Source organism: Opisthocomus hoazin, chromosome 14 (assembly GCF_030867145.1).
Source record: "Opisthocomus hoazin isolate bOpiHoa1 chromosome 14, bOpiHoa1.hap1, whole genome shotgun sequence".
NCBI classification, from domain to species: Eukaryota; Metazoa; Chordata; class Aves; order Opisthocomiformes; family Opisthocomidae; genus Opisthocomus; species Opisthocomus hoazin.
The window spans coordinates 23,477,446-23,492,817 of record NC_134427.1 but is presented as its reverse complement, the minus strand read 5'-3'; the positions used below and the strand labels follow the sequence as shown (position 1 = coordinate 23,492,817).

General features: G+C 63.0%; 1 protein-coding gene across 1 annotated transcript in view; it reads left to right on the top strand.

Annotated features, from left to right (window-relative positions):
• Positions 1-6,696: 6,696 nt before the first annotated feature.
• Positions 6,697-15,372, top strand: part of LOC104335868 (H(+)/Cl(-) exchange transporter 5) — a 42,454-nt gene continuing 33,778 nt past the window's right edge. Inside the window, exon 1 of the mRNA XM_075435228.1 lies at positions 6,697-6,765. The gene's annotated coding sequence lies outside the window, so the exon portion shown is untranslated. The remainder of the gene's footprint in view (positions 6,766-15,372) is intronic.

The following is a 15,372-nucleotide window of genomic DNA, read 5'->3' as shown; positions in this document are numbered from 1 at the left end:
TTGGGGACCAGGGCAGGACGGGCATGGTGACCTTGCCTCCAGGTATGACGAACCCAACGGTCTCCCAGCTCTCGACACGTCAGTCCTCGCCTTCGGCCACCACAGCCAGGGGACACCCCGCTGCCTTGTGTGGGCTTTGCCTCCTCCGAGGGAGAGCCGTGCTTAGAGGGGAGCAAACGTGGGCTCTGACTGCTCCTCTCTGTTGAAACGCCTCCCCAGAAGCAACCTTCCTTCCCAGAACCGAACCGGGTGACGTAGCTCGGTGTCACCAAACCCGCAGCCGCCGGACACGTCAGCTCGCCGCCATCCTTCCACCCTGGAGACAGCAGACGGCGGTGCCACGGAGGGATGTGAAACCACGGAGGGATGCGAAACCACGGCGGGATCCAGTGGGGACGCCGGAGACTTGGGGCGTCCCAGGTGATGGGCGTGCTGGGGTTGTCCCCAGGGTGGCCGGCCCAGCTGCTGGAGGGAAAGGCAGGATGGAGAGAGGTGCAGGCTGCGAGGAGAGCTGTGGCTCAGGCTGGGCAGCCTCAGACCCTGACGGAGAGTGACGGGAACACGGCGACGTGGCCCTTCCGGGCAAGGCAAGGGGCCAGGACGTGCAGCAGCCGTGGTGGGCTCGGTCTGCCTGCATGGAGGAGCGGCACAAGGGTGAAGCCAGCTGAGCTGCACTGGGCAGCAGGGTGGAGGGCGGTCTCCGTCACGCCCAGGGCGTTCAGCGAGCCAGGCTGAGCGTGCCTCTCTGTGCCCTCAGCCCCACCAGCCCTCAGCAAGGTCCTCTCTGAGGAGCGGAGAGACCCTCCGGCACCATCTTCCAGGATACGTTAAGGCCAGTGAGCTGCACCCCTGCTCCACCCGGCACCTGAGGGACCAGGGTGAGCCCCCCGAGGGCTCCAGTTCCTCCCCGCGGGGACCGGTGCGGAGCTGGCTCCGAGCCCTGTCCCTCCAGGCTGCGGAGAGCGCTGGTCTCTGCCAGAGCTGGGGGGTCTGGCTCCTGCTTTACCCCCTCCACCCTTACTTCCAGTGTCCCGAGGAAACCCCAAGGATGCTCCCCACTCCAGTGGGACTCGGGCGAGTCCCCTGAAGGTCGGCTGTGAGCTGTTGGTCCATGGAGACAGCACGCTGCCAGGGCAGGTGCCTGGGGTTGCCTGGGGGCTTGTGCCTGCAGCCCAGGCTGCAGAGCAGGGCTGCGAGGTGGCCTCAGCGGTGCTGCCACTGCTCTGTCTGACTCTGAGGAGCTCCCTGAGGAGCCTCTGTGTTGATGGAAGAGTTCCATGGTACCAGGCAGCGTGGGGTGGTCCTCCCCACGGATGCCGGCGTCCCCGATGAGAGGGGACAAGCTCCTCCAGGTCCTTGCTGAGGTTTCACCCCGGTGGAGACCGAGGCGGGTGCCTGCGACCGGAGGGATTTTGTGGTTATTTTTCTCCTGGCTGCTCTTCCCCGCTCATCCCCCACACCGTGCTCCTCCTCGGGCCAGGCTCTGACTTCATCCCCCGGGTATCCAAAGAGACAATGCCGGCGGTGGCAGCCAGCGCCGCGTCCTGTCCCCTCGCCCCCCGGGTCACTTCCCAGGATTGTTCTGCTCGGCTGCCCCGGGGAGCGGGAGCGGACGAGGCTCACGTGCCTCTTGGCCGCCCGTGTTTCACGCAGCGGCGCAGCACGGCTGGGGCACGGGGTGAAGGCACGGAAAGGTTCTCCCATCTCCCCGGACTCTCTCCTGTTGCCTTGCCCTCTGCTTGGCTCGGAGCCACCCTCCTGCGCTCCCCACCAGCGGCAACGCCAGCAGCGCCGGGATGCGGGGCAGGAGCCCCATATCCCTCCCAGCCAGATCCCTTCGGGTGACGTTGCGAGACTGGCCAAGGTCGGGGCGAGCTTGGGGGAGAGCAGAGGAACAGAGCTGAGCCGGGCTGGGGCTTCCTGCTGGCTTAGCTGGCATTAACCTCACGATTAAACTAATTAAACCAGTACCAGGAGGGTCCAGCCCTGTCACCAGTCCTTGGGCACCAAGCCTGCATTGAACCAGGGGGCTAAGCCTGCCAATAACCCCCCTCGACATAATCACCCCCGATTTTCCGCACCCAGAGGCCAGCAGTCTGCTCCTGCAATGACCTTTGGACTTCAAATATCTTTCTTTTTTTTTCTTGTAATTCTTTCTGGTTTGGTTAGTGTGATGCCTAGCCCCACGCTCCCGCTCACTGCGTCCCACGAGTTTTCATGTCCTGCCCGTCCTACCGCTGCAGGGCGTGTTTAGATTGTTAAAGTTCAACTCTTTTCCCATTTTGCTGTGGTATTTGCCTTTCCTGGGGTGTGTTGCTCGCTGCGTGCCGGCTGTCAGCTCTCGGAAGGCCGATGCTGGGTAGATGTTGCTGGTAGCTGCTGTGGGCAAGCACCAGCTGGATGCAGCAGCAGCATCCTCCCTGCGGCCTCGCGCTGTCCGGAGCATCCCCTCCTTCCCGCTCACCCTCGGCGTGGCCAGCACGGACCTGGCTCTTGGTCCTTCTGCCCACCCTGGGTCAGCGCATGGAGCCAGCAGCTTCATCCCTGCATGGTCACACAGTGGAACCAGCAGCTCCATCCCAGTATGGTCATGGAGAGGGGCCAGCAGCTCCATCCCTGCATGGTCACAGAGTGGAACCAGCAGCTCCATCCCCACGTGGTCACAGAGTGGAACCAGCAGCTCCATCCCCACATGGTCACACAGTGGAACCAGCAGCTCCATCCCCACGTGGTCACAGAGTGGAACCAGCAGCTCCATCCCCGCACGGTCACGGAGAGGGGCCAGCAGCTCCATCCCCACATGGTCACACAGTGGAACCAGCAGCTCCATCCCCACGTGGTCACAGAGTGGAACCAGCAGCTCCATCCCCACATGGTCACACAGTGGAACCAGCAGCTCCATCCCCACGTGGTCACAGAGTGGAACCAGCAGCTCCATCCCGCACGGTCACGGAGAGGGGCCAGCAGCTCCATCCCCACATGGTCACACAGTGGAACCAGCAGCTCCATCCCCACGTGGTCACAGAGTGGAACCAGCAGCTCCATCGCTGAATGGCTGCAGAGCGGGGCTGGACACGCAGCTGGTCGCTTCCCTCCCGGTGATCAGCTCTGGCTCTGTCCCCCTCCTGGGCGGGTACGGGGCTGAGCTCTCTGCTGGCAGCAGGACACGGCCATGCCTTCTGCAGGCAGCAGTGAAGGTCGCACGCTCTCTGGGTGCGTTTTCCAAGCGGGGTGCCAGATCCAGCGTGGCCCAGAACATGGCGGGGACATGGCCTGGAGCACCCAGTGCTTGAGACTGGGGTCTGCTGGGACAGGGTAGGTGGGAGACGAGGAAACCAGAGCAGCAGGAGAGGCAAAGGGCAGTGGGCTCATCGCAAAATGACGCCAAGGGGCTGCGCAGAGTGGGTGGTGGGATGCTGGGTGATCCCAGCTCGGTTCCCCCGGCCATGTGGCTGTTTCAGGGGTTCCTGTTTCCCCGAACCGAGCGGCTTCCCAGCACGCTGGGGGGGAGGCAGGCGGCCCTGGGGCTGGTTCTGTCTCCCTGCCGCGGGTCTGACTTTCACATTCGGCCACGGGGATTTTTTTCTTCCTTCTGGTGAAGCTCCTGGGCCAGCAGCGCAGAGAACAACGGGCAGGAAACCGGGGATGGGGTCTGCCTTCCTGCTCCCAGCAGCGTCTGCAGATGTGGCCACGGCCAGGTTTCTCCTCCTGAAGCCCCGACGTGGAGCAGCCCAGTCCCCGCAGCAGCGCTGGTCGCTGTCGGGATGAGCAGGACAGCGGGGGAGCGGAGAAGAGCCCTCTCCTTCCCTCCCTTCCCCGGCCCCACAGCCCCTCTGCTCCCTCCCGAAGCCCGTCGCTTCGCAGAAAGTCCCTTTTCTGCCCAGGTTTCCAAGCTGCACCTCCCTGAGCTCTTGGTTCCCGGCTCCTCCAGGGCTTTGGCACGCTGCGCAAACGAGATCCTCAGCGCTGAGCTTCCAGGAGGGAAAACACGAGGAGTTCATTGAACGGGGAAACGGCGGGGCTGTTGGTCTGTGGGAGCTGGATGTGGGGCTGCTCTGGGGAGCACTGAGGGCAAGGACCCCCGGGATACCCCGGACCTGGGGACCGTCGCTCGGAGGAGCGGGCAGAAGGGAGCCAGGAATGGCCCGAACCCGCGAGCAGGGCGGGAGAGACCCCCTCACTGCCGCGTGTGCGGGGCTCGGGGCAGAGGACGGGCACGTGCCATCTCTCGGGAGCGACCTGCTGCCCACCTGCCCTGACGGCCGCCGAGCCACGCGGTCACGGGGCGATGGAGCCAGGCTTCACCTCACCAGGGCTTGCGGCGGGGTTCTGCCTCTTCTAAAGGACCTTTGCCCACGTGGCGTGATGCTGGTGCCATCTCCTAGGGCTGCTGTTGTGCTGAAATGGAGGTGTCCGGAACTGGACTCTGTCCAGTGCTGGGCTCCCCAGTTCAAGAAAGATGAGGAGCTACTGGAGAGAGCCCAGCGCAGGGCTACGAGGATGAGGAGGGGACTGGAGCATCTCTCCTACGAGGAGAGGCTGAGGGAGCTGGGCTTGTTCAGCCTGGAGAAGAGAAGGCTGAGAGGGGACCTTCGAAATGCCTCTAAATATCTGCAGGGTGGGGGTCAGGAGGACGGGGCCAGACTCTTTCCAGGGGTGCCCAGCGACAGGACAAGGGGCAACGGGCACAAACTGAAGCAGAGGAAGCTCCAGCTGAACCCGAGGAAGAACTTCTTCCCTCTGAGGGTGACGGAGCCCTGGCCCAGGCTACCCAGGGAGGTTGTGGAGTCTCCTCCTCTGGAGATATTCCAGCCCCGCCTGGCCGCGGTGCTGTGCAGCCTGCTGTGGGTGACCCTGCTTGGGCAGGGGGTTGGGCTGGGTGACCACAGAGGTCCCTGCCAACCCCTGCCATGCTGGGATTCTGGGATTCTGTCTCTTCTCCTGCATCCTGAAAACGGGAGCGCTGCCAGCTCCACCGTGGCACTCCCAGCTCTCCTGGTGGGACACGGGAGGTCCGAGGGCACCAGGGCGCTGGGCACCGGGCGAAGAGCCAGAGGGCCACCTTCTTACGTGCCGTCTGAGGAGATGTCCCCTGGGGAAGCGACCACATCTGGGCAGCATCTGGGCATCCCCACCCAGCCGGCAGAACGCCGAGCCTCCCGGCCTGGCTCTTGGCGGCTCCTGGGAGGACGGAGAGCCGGACGGTCGGATCCTGCCCTGCCCTGGTCCCTGCCACCCGCGGGGTTGTCCACTGCCGGGCTCGGCCGCTCACTGGGACCGGGACATGTTCTCACCCGGCTCCCAGCAGCGTGGCCACGCCGTGTCCTCCGCACGGCTCCGTGTCCTTCCGCGCTGTCTCCCAGCGGGCACCGGCTGGTTTCCCAGTCGCCATGGCTGGAGGAGAAGATGGGGTGACTGGGGAGCCCTGGGCATCTCCTGCCTGCGCCATTGCTGCCCTCTAGTGCTACCGGCATCCCCAGCCGGACTGGTGGGACTGGTGGGGACTGGGAGGTGGGCTCTGGTCCGGGGCTGTATTGGGGGGGATTGTTGGGGTGTCTGTGTCGCGGGGGCTCTGCCTGGCAATGGCAGTGACTCCTCCAGTGCAGCGCTCGGCCGCATTGACTGGCCCGGAGGAGGGAAACTGAGGCACGGCGGCTCTCCCTCCTCCCCGGCTCCCCGAAGCTCCGTGCTCTGCTCCGACCAAGCCCCCGGTTCGGCAGGAGGGTGCTGGGGGCCTGCGGGGAGCTTCTGGGCAGAGACCAGTGGGTGCAGCCAAGCCGGGGGGGGTCTGGGCTGGGGGGGGGAGCTGGGTTTAGCTCCCAGAGCCCCTCTGCTGGTCTTGGGTGGGGAGAAGGGGAAGGCTGCTGGGTTAGGATGGGGTTAGGGCTGTCCCACTCCTCCGCTCTGGGGGACGGGAGGGATGGAGGGGGCAGGGGGAGCCACCAGCCCCCGGCTCAGCCCCGGCTGGGGTCCGCTGCTGGCCCAGGGCACGGGGTTGTCACCAAGGCTGTCCTCTGTGGCCGCTCCACGGGCCAGAAGCAGACCTGGGGGTGAAAAGTTGTTTTCCCGACCTTGACCCCGTGTTTTAAACCCATCTTTTTTGCACCGTGTGGATTTTCTGCCCCAAGGGACCCCCCCCCCCCGAGTGCCAGCCAGCTGCCCGGGGGCTCCGAGGGACAGGGTCACCGAGAGCACCCGCGTCCCCTGGGAGCGGCTGGTGGCTTGGGAAGGAAAAGTGGCAATTTATTTTTCAAGACCAGGTCAAAACTGTCCCCCCACCTCCCCCCCCACGGGGTTTGGCAGGAGGGGCGGCCTGGCCTGGTGATGGCTGGGCTGAGCCTGGGGCTAAGCGGGAGCTGTTCGAGGGGGGGATACGGAGACGGCAGGGCCGGGGCAGGGGCAGGGAGGAGGTGCGATTCGCGCTGTGGCCTCACGGTGGCCTCACGCAATGACCCTCCGCACCCGCTTTCCCCGCCCTTAAAAGAGGAGCGTATCGCTTTAAGAGCCGGGCGCCCACGCTCAAGATGGCGCCGGCAAGGCGCCATCCCTGCTTCAACAGCGGCGCAACGCGCCTGCGCGCCAGCCCTGCCCTGCGAGCGGCTCCAGCCGGGGGTTGGTGGGCGGCCGGCCGGGGGGCGGGGCGTCGGGGTGTCACGTGGGCGCGCTCGCCCTACCGCGGGTAGAGCCGCCCGTCGCGCAGGTGCGGCGGCCGCGGGGGCCCGGGCCGGGCCGGCGGAGCGGGGCCCGGAGCGGCGGCGAGCGGGGGTACGGCCCGGGGCGGCGGGGGGCTGGCGGAGCAGGGCGGGTCGGGTCTGCCGGGCGCCGTCGGGCTGGCGGCGGGTGCGGGCTCCGGAGGTGGCGGGGCTGCGGCCTACCCCCGCGGCCCGGCTGGGCTTCCCGGCCGCTCGGCCTGAGCGGCGGCGAAGGCCCCGGGGCCGTTTGTCGGGCGGGCCGGCGGCCCTGGGCACCGCGCTGGGCCTCGCCGGCCAGTGTGCGCCGGGGCCCGCAGCAGGGGCCCGGGCTGGGGGGCGAGGCCCGCCCTGCCCGCGTTCTTTGGCCTCTTCTCCCCAGTAACCGGCGGTGGGGCGAGAGGCGATGGCCTCAGGGTGCGTCAGGGGAGGTGCAGCTGGGTAGGGGGAGCAATTCCTTTCCTGCAAGAGCGGTCGGGCGTTGGAGCAGGCTGCCCAGGGCAGGGGGGCAGTCCCCGTCCCTGGAGGCGTTCAGAGCCGTGTGGCTGTGGCACTTGGGGACAGGTTTTAGCAGGTGTGGGGGTGACGGTTGGACTTTGTGGTCTCAGAGGTCTTTTCCAGCTTTAACGGTTCTGTGGTTCTCCCTTCGCTCCTCTCCACTCGCCCTGTGCATCGCGTGCGGGCAGAGCTGGGTCCCGTCCGCGTGCTGGAGGGAGATTCCCCTCTGAAGGAGCCTCCAGGAGCAGCCGGGTGGAGGAACGGGGTGGCCGGAGCGCGGGAACCCTGCAACACCACGTGAGCTGTCTGCCGCTGGGTGCCGCGAGCTTTCGGTTGCCCAGGATTTAAAGCCTGCCTTGGTCGGGAAGGTTGTACCTCGGTGTTCTTTGCAGCCAGAAGGAAAGGAGCGGTGGAGCTTTCCACGCTTGCGCAGAGCAGGTGTCTGGGGAAGGGCTGTTCAGAGTTTTGCAGGTGTTGGTGGTTCTGCTCTGGGCCCTGCCTGGGGCGGGACAGCGAGCACCGGCACCTGGGAGGCAGCGGGGACGTGTGGCACTGCTGTGCCCCGGCTCCCTTTGGTCCCAGAGGAACTTGGAAGCAGGATTATTTTTGTTTTTAAAATACTGCTTGAATGATGGTTGTATGAAACAGCAAATTGTTTGTAATGCTTTGTGACGCGACGGCCAAATCATCGTCTTGCCAGCCCGAGCTGGAGCCTTGCGGAGCTGTTCCTCCCTGGAGTGGCCTCCCCCTCCGCACGGTGGTGGGTGAAGCTCTGCGGTCTGCGACCTTAAACTTGGCTGTACCAAAATATCTTTTGAGGTTTGGGTTTGGTTTTGGTTCGCCCAGGATTTTGTGGCGTTGTTAGTAACAGATGTTCCCCAGTGACTCCAGAAGCTGGGATGGTTTGGGAGCAGCACCCAGCCACAAGTGTTTATGTTCATGGGGTTGTGTTGTCCCTGTGCCTTCTGCCCGCCCCGCGTGCCACACAAACTCGAAAACATAACAGCGAATTTCCTTTGGTCTCCCTGTGGACTTGTAGGTCGTGATCTTCAGCTACCAGAAAGCCGCAGAAGCTGGAAAATCACCATGGGCCCTAAAATACCACAGCTGCTTTCTCTTTCCTCGTGCCGCGTGCTGTCGGGGTCGTTGGGAAGCTGTGCCGCGCAGACCTACTTTTCCCTCGTGCCTCTCGCCGTACAGCCGTGCTGCTGCTTTCTGTGCCGTGGGCTCTGGGTAGCCCCGCTGCGTTTCGGGACGGGATAGTGCTGCGAGGCAGGGTTTTCTTTCCCTCTAAATACTCCCGTCGGTCGTTTTCCAGCATTGCTGTGTCCGATTCGCATTTGGTCAGGTTTGGTTTTTAAAAGCAAGCCAAGAAGCTGGTAATGCAGTAAGAAACGCGGCCATAACACCGCTATTTTGGGAACTCCCTATTAAAGATACGCAGTTCTTTCGGCTCTAGGTGTCAAGGCAAGAATCGCAGAATCCCAGCATCTGCAGTGCTGTGTCCAGTGCTGGGCTCCCCAGTTCAAGAAAGATGAGGAGCTACTGGAGAGAGTCCAGCGGAGGGCTACGAGGATGAGGAGGGGACTGGAGCATCTCTCCTACGAGGAGAGGCTGAGGGAGCTGGGCTTGTTCAGCCTGGAGAAGAGAAGGCTGAGAGGGGACCTTAGAAATGCCTCTAAATATCTGCAGGGTGGGGGTCAGGAGGATGGGGCCAGACTCTTTCCAGTGGTGCCCAGTGACAGGACAAGGGGCAACGGGCACAAACTGAAGCAGAGGAAGCTCCAGCTGAACCCGAGGAAGAACTTCTTCCCTCTGAGGGTGACGGAGCCCTGGCCCAGGCTGCCCAGGGAGGCTGTGGAGTCTCCTTCTCTGGAGATATTCCAGCCCCGCCTGGCCGCGGTGCTGTGCAGCCTGCTCTGGGTGACCCTGCTTGGGCAGGGGGTTGGGCTGGGTGACCCCCAGAGGTCCCTTCCAACCCCGACCATTCTGCGATGTCTGTGCGGCGGTGGTGGCATCCTCCCTTTGGCTCGAGGTGCTTGCTGCAGCTCCATGGGCTCTCGAGGCTCGTCTGCTGCTTCTGCCCCTTTGCCCTGTGTCTGCCTGCTTCACCCACCTCCTCCTTCCCCAGCACCCATGGTGTGTGATTCCCTCTGCCGTGCTTCCCCGCTTTCCCCTTCCGTCTTTGGTGTGGAAGGTGGCTCGAGCTGCGTCTCCGGCTGGATCCGGTCACTCGTGAAGGAAGGCAAACCTGCGCCCTGAGATTCCTCCTGTGAGCGTGCTTGCGGGGGTGTGGAGTCCGTCCGTGTGACAGCCCACGTCGTTTGGGTGTTCGGGGGCGGGTGGAGTGCGACCGGGCGGCCGTGGCCCAGACTGCGGGCACAGCCAGGCCAGGGCTGGCATTGCCAATGCCTGCTCGTGGACTCATCCAGCGGGTTTGTCCAGGAGCGTGGATCCAGGCCCGAGTGCCCCAGTCGGAATTTGACAGCGTGGGTTGGAGTGCTTGTGTGCATCTTGCGTCACGGCTTTGTGGTGATTCCCTCTGGAGTAACGACTCGCTCTCGGTGACGCAGCCCGGCCTCCGTGCAGCGGTTTCTGCAGGAATGCGAGCCCCGCTTTCGGAAGACCCTGCTCTGAGCGAGTCCCTCGAGCGTGGAAGCCCGCCCGTGTCCTCGGTGTAGCCAGGCAGCGTCCGAAGGCCGAGCAGGTGAGGGGCCCTGGGGACCCTGCCGTGTGAGATGGCTGAGGTGACGCCGGGCGCAGCTCCACCTGCTCGGTGGGAGAGGCTGTGAAGCCGGGCGCCTGGGCCGCGGAGGTGCTGCGTACCTGTGGCCGTCACGCTGCGGGGATTCGTGTCGTGCTTGTGGTCTGACTCTTTGGCCAACTCTTGGACACCGTGAAGCGGCGTGGAAACACCCCAGCTCCCGTTGCGGGGCTTGTCGCGGTGCTGCCGGCCGTGTCCCGTGGTTGTTCCACGGCTGTCGTGGCAGGCAGGACGTCGGCTGCGGAGGGACACGCGTCCGTAGCGGGGAACCATCGAGGGTTTCCTCGGCAGCTGGGCGTTTCTCGAGGCTGGGGGGTGGCGAGGCTGTCTCGGAGAAGCCTGTAAACTAAAAGAGGGCAGATTTAGATGAGATATTAGGAAGAAATTCTTCCCCATGAGGGTGGTGAGGCCCTGGCCCAGGCTGCCCAGAGAAGCTGTGGCTGCCCCCTCCCTGGCAGGGTTCAAGGCTGGGTTGGATGGAGCTCTGAGCACCCTGGGCTGGTGGGAGGTGTCCCTGCTCATGGCAGGGGGGTTGGAACCAGATGATCTTCAAGGTCCCTTCCAACCCAACCCATTCCGGGATTCTGTGATTCCATGAAGCCACAGCACCCCGTTGTTACCTGGAGGGAAGGAAGGGGCCGTGCTGCAGGGCTGCGTCGGGTCGGCTGCCCCGGGACGGAGCGGGCTCCCTGCAAGCTGCTGCGCTCGCCGTACGGCTCCTTTGGGGCCGAGCTTCGGCAGCCGGCTGGCTGAACCTCGGATTTGTCTGCTGGGAGAGGTGCGTGTGTGTGATGCAGGAGAAGGGACGTGGCAGGCACGGTCGGGTAGCGGAGCTAGGGGAGGTGAGAATGCCCAGACGGGCGCTCTGGTTGGGCAGAGGCAACCGGTGGCTTTTTGGGGGTGGGAGATTTTCATCGTGTCCCTGGTTTTCATCTTGGCAGTCCTTTTGCCTCTCAGTGCGTTTTTTGCTTTAAGCAGGAAATCTTAAAAAGTTTAAGTACTGTAGCGAGGCCTATACAGGGTGCGTAAAATTACCTGGATTTTTTTTCTCTTTTAACAACACCTGCTACAATACCACTTTTAAACAAGTTCTAAATAAGAGAAGTGCTGCTGCGGTCCGTGGCTGTCCAATTCTGCTGCTCGCTGAGGCCGTGAGGACCAGAATCGATAAACAGAGAACACTCGGTGTGTTTGTGTGATGTCCGTGGACGCTGAGCACGGAGGAGCCTTGAAGGCAGCGTGGAAAGCAATACTGACGCAGCTGTCGGGACTCATGGAGTTTCTGCGGATGGTTCGGCTGTTGAGGTGTGAAGCGCTGCGTGACAACGCGTCCAACAGCTCCCGGTGAAACGCGCGGGCACTTGCGTTTTCCGGAACGCCGCATGGCAAGCAGCGGGAAGGGGTCCGTGAGCAGAGGGTCTGAATGCCGGCCGGTGGCTCTGCTGCCTGCTGGGGATGAGGCCAGCATGGTGGTACCGGACGGTGCCGGCTCGGAGCTGGGCTGGACGTGAAGCCGAGGGGCAGGCCACGCATTTCAGTGGCCGTAGCTGCTTCGCTCTCTGGCCACAGTTCGCTTTTCCCACAGGGGATGCGGGAACCTCTCTGTGTTTTGAGGGTGCTGGTGTCGGGACCTTCGAAATGCCTCTAAATATCTGCAGGGTGGGGGTTAGGAGGACGGGGCCAGACTCTTTCCAGTGGTGCCCAGCGCCAGGACAAGAGGCCCACAGAGGTCCCTTCTGTGATTCCGTGGGGAGCTGCAGCCCCTTTGGGTGCTGGGCCGTCGCAGCTTTTGCAGCTGGAGGGTGGAAGGCGAGCTGCCGAATGCGCACCCTGGCTCGGAGGGAGCCCGCAGAAGCGCAGCGCGTCCCCGGAGCCGCTGCAGTGTGGCGGCCAGCGAGTTAGCCCCGCTGTTCTCCTGCCAGCGTGTTCCGCGTCGAAGCGATGGGCTGCGGACCTGTCGGGCTGCGATTCCGCACTTCCCAAACGCCGCTTGTATTTCCCCCTCTTCAGGAACTTCTGTTTGGTTTTTTTAAAACATCCAGCGACCGTCCGAGGAGAGCGCATTGGGTCGAATAGCCAGCCAGCCTGAGGAGCTGCCTGCCAGCAGGCTCAAATCCGTTGCTGTGACGTAAGCGTATAAAATCCGCTGCGTCACGTGCACCCAGCAGCTCGATGGATTTCACGAGGGGGGACGCTGGAAAGGTGACCGGTGTGCGCGGCGCTCGGGGGCTGGCTGCCGGTGGCACCGGCGGTGACTCTGCCCGCGGCCTGGCAGTGTCTTCTCGGGCTGTTGCCAGCGGCTCATGCCAGGGCTCCGTGTCTCCTCCCGTCACCCTGCCCGCGCGGCGCGGGGGCTTTGGCAGGCGATTCTCACCAAGGATTTTGTGCGAGGTGGGTGCCTGGCGTTCTCTTTGTGCCTCAGGAAATCCCCTCTTAGCCCGTTGTAGCCTATATTTCAGTGATTTGGGTGTTTGCTGTGACGTCAAGTGAGAAGCAGAGCTGCGGTCACCCCAGAAGAAGGCTTAACCCGATACTGTGCGGTGCTGCTCGGATTTCAGGGTGTGCTGTGAAGCGTCTCCTAAAAACAAACAAATCAGATCAGGTTCTCTGCTGGAAGAGGTGCCGTCCTTGGCACTTAACGGAAGTATGGAACGACCGTTTCCCAGCTGAAACTTGATGCAAGCTTGAAACTAAACTGGGCTGTAAAATATAATTGGAAATATTTGTTGAAAACTCTCTGTCGTAGCCATGATGATCCTTATTCTTAGGAGAAAAAAAAAAAAAACCCAAACAGGGAAAAAGGAAAGGAAAAGGGAAAAGAAGTGGTGGTGTTTGAGGAGATGGTATTTTATCAGTGGTTATTTGGCTTTTTTGTGTGTGACAGTTTTGGGCGTAAGCTTTCTCCGTTAGGTCTGAAGGACTTCAGCTCTGTAACAGCAAATTCTCATCCTTTTTGAATTTGATTGCAATAACTAAACGTAGCAGGCGTGGAAAGGATGGGATGACTGCAAGTCACGCACTCCGAAAGTGAGGACGTTTGCGCCGCACAGCTCGTGGCTGCGGTGGGTGAGCAGCGTCTGACGGCGAGGAGGGAACGTGGACGTCAGCTCGCAGACCACTCGTTCTGCGGCCGCAGCGACCCAGTTAAGTCGGGAAGTGGGGAATTATCTGTGCATTTAATAAACTGACTGATTATGTTCTTTGCCCTGTGGGGGTAGGCAGGGAAGGACCCGTGTTTAAATTCGCTGCTGTGCGGCGAGTTGTCCTGCGTGGGGCGAGAGCCCCGTGTGTGCCGCGGGGACCCGCGTGGGTGTCACAGCGAAGCGTGGGGAATACAGCTGCGTGATGGCCGGGGGGCTCTGCTGCCCGGGTGACCGTGCCGGGGCCTGTTTTGGGGACAGGGGAGCGAATATCAGCCTCTTGCTGGACTAGTTGTTGGGATCTGCCTGGTGCAATGTCGGGAATCTCGTTTGAGAAGCATCACGGAGCCTTGGAGCGTGTCTGGGATTAAAGACGACGGGTGCGTACGCCCGGCGTGCTTCCCTGCCGCGGAGGGGAGAAAGAACGCCTTACATGAAAGCCACATTTGGCCGCTGCTGTTGCTTTCCACGCTGCCCTGGAGACTCTTCTGTATGAAGATCATCTCATCGTGCATCCCAAGTCATGTTCCCGCTCGATGCTGGGGCGGCTCTGATGGGGGTGCGCTGCTGGGACGAGCTGTGTCCCGCGCCGGGCTGGAGCTGCCGGTCGTGGGGCTGCTCCCCCCGCACCCCGTCACGGGGAGAGGACGGAGGGAGGGTCCTGCAGCCTTCGGAGGCTTGAACACCTCGAACTCTGCTTCTCATTGGCATGGGTGTTCCTCAAGCGTGGTCTGTGGCCATCTCGCCGTGGAAGTTGTCACCCACGGAGAAGCCTACCTCCTTACGAAACAAGAGCCCGTAAGATGCTCTGCTTCCTCGAGCTCCCCCAGGAGAGGAGCTGGCCGTGGGAACAGATGTGATTGTGGTCCAGTTTAAGACCAGAGATTTTGTCAGGAGGCAGCTTTAGAGTCTTCATCCAAGATTTTGATGTTTTTGGGATGAAAGCCGTGCCAGATCTGCTCTCGGTGCCGAAGCAGTCTGCGGGATGGAAACCACCTCCATTTATTCTGGCTGTTCTGCCCCGGGTTGTGCGTTGATCACGCTCTTCCCGTCAGCGCTGGGAAGGCCGGGTGGACGGCGCGACGTCCGGCTGCGTGCTGTTGGAGGTTTGCTGACCTGAGGATGGCCCGGAGCCGCCTCGGAGTCATCGCTTACCAGCAGCACAGGCATGGTTTAAAAACAAGGCTCTGGCTCAGCGGGTGCTTCTACGCAGAGCCGCGCTGGCCAGCCAGTTCCACCAGCCTGGCTTCCCAGAGGGGGAACGGTGGTGGCAGAGGAGCTGCTGGCGGTGGGGAAACTGCTGTAAATAAGTGAATTTAGCCTGGAAAGTACAGAAAGCCTAAAAACCAGTAGCAAACCCCCCTTAACTGTTGCGTGGCACGATCACAGCCTGCCTGTAAATTTGGTCTTCTGCATTTTCGAGTCGGACGGATTTTTGTCGGAACATGAACCTGTGCAGGGCTGGGAGTGCGCGGAGCCGCGCTCGGCTGTTAAAGGCTGGTGTGGTGGTTGTGCTTCAGGACCAGGGAGGAGGTGCCTGAGCTGGGATTGTGGCTTCTTAACGGAAGGTTAAAATGGAAATTACAAAAAGTTTTGGAGGAAAAAAACCCAACCCAGCAAAGGCAAGGCGGTCTGACCTGCGTCTCGGGTCTTGTTGTGTTTCTGTGTGATGAAACGGCTTGAAAAAATGTCCCTGGTCCCAGTAGGCGCGCTGGTCCGGCTGCTGCGGGCTGAGCGTCGAGCGAGGCGACGGGAGGGGGAATGCCGTGCAGAGGATAAACCCAAACCTGTCGGAGAGCCGGGTGACTGGGCGGGAGGCGAGCCTGGAGCCGAGCCGGCGTCGCGAGAGGGCTGCGAACCCCAGGGCCGTTTGTGACGGGGACTGGGCCGGGGCTGGCGTTGCTGGGGGCCGTCTCCCGCGTCCCGGCCGGGCGCGTCTCTGTGGGCTGGAGGCAGGGGTGGCCGGCCCCGGGGGGCGAGCAGCAGCACGTGGCTGCGGGAGCAGTGGGAAATGCGAGGTGTGGTCTCTCCGAGCGGGCTGGTCGGTTGAAGCGTCGCGGATGCTGGCCCCAGGGACACAGGAGGGAACCAGACCCTCCGCGAAGGGCAGCGGGGCTGTTCCGAGGGACGCTGGGGCGGCCCGGCTGCCTGCATCGTCCCGTGGTCATCCTCGGGGGGCTGCCTGGCTCCGCACCTCCGGCACGCCGGCTTGGTGTCCTGCCCAGTCTCCCAGCCAGCTGCCAGCAGCCCTGGCACGGGTGGACCCAGCGTGTGGGGGTAG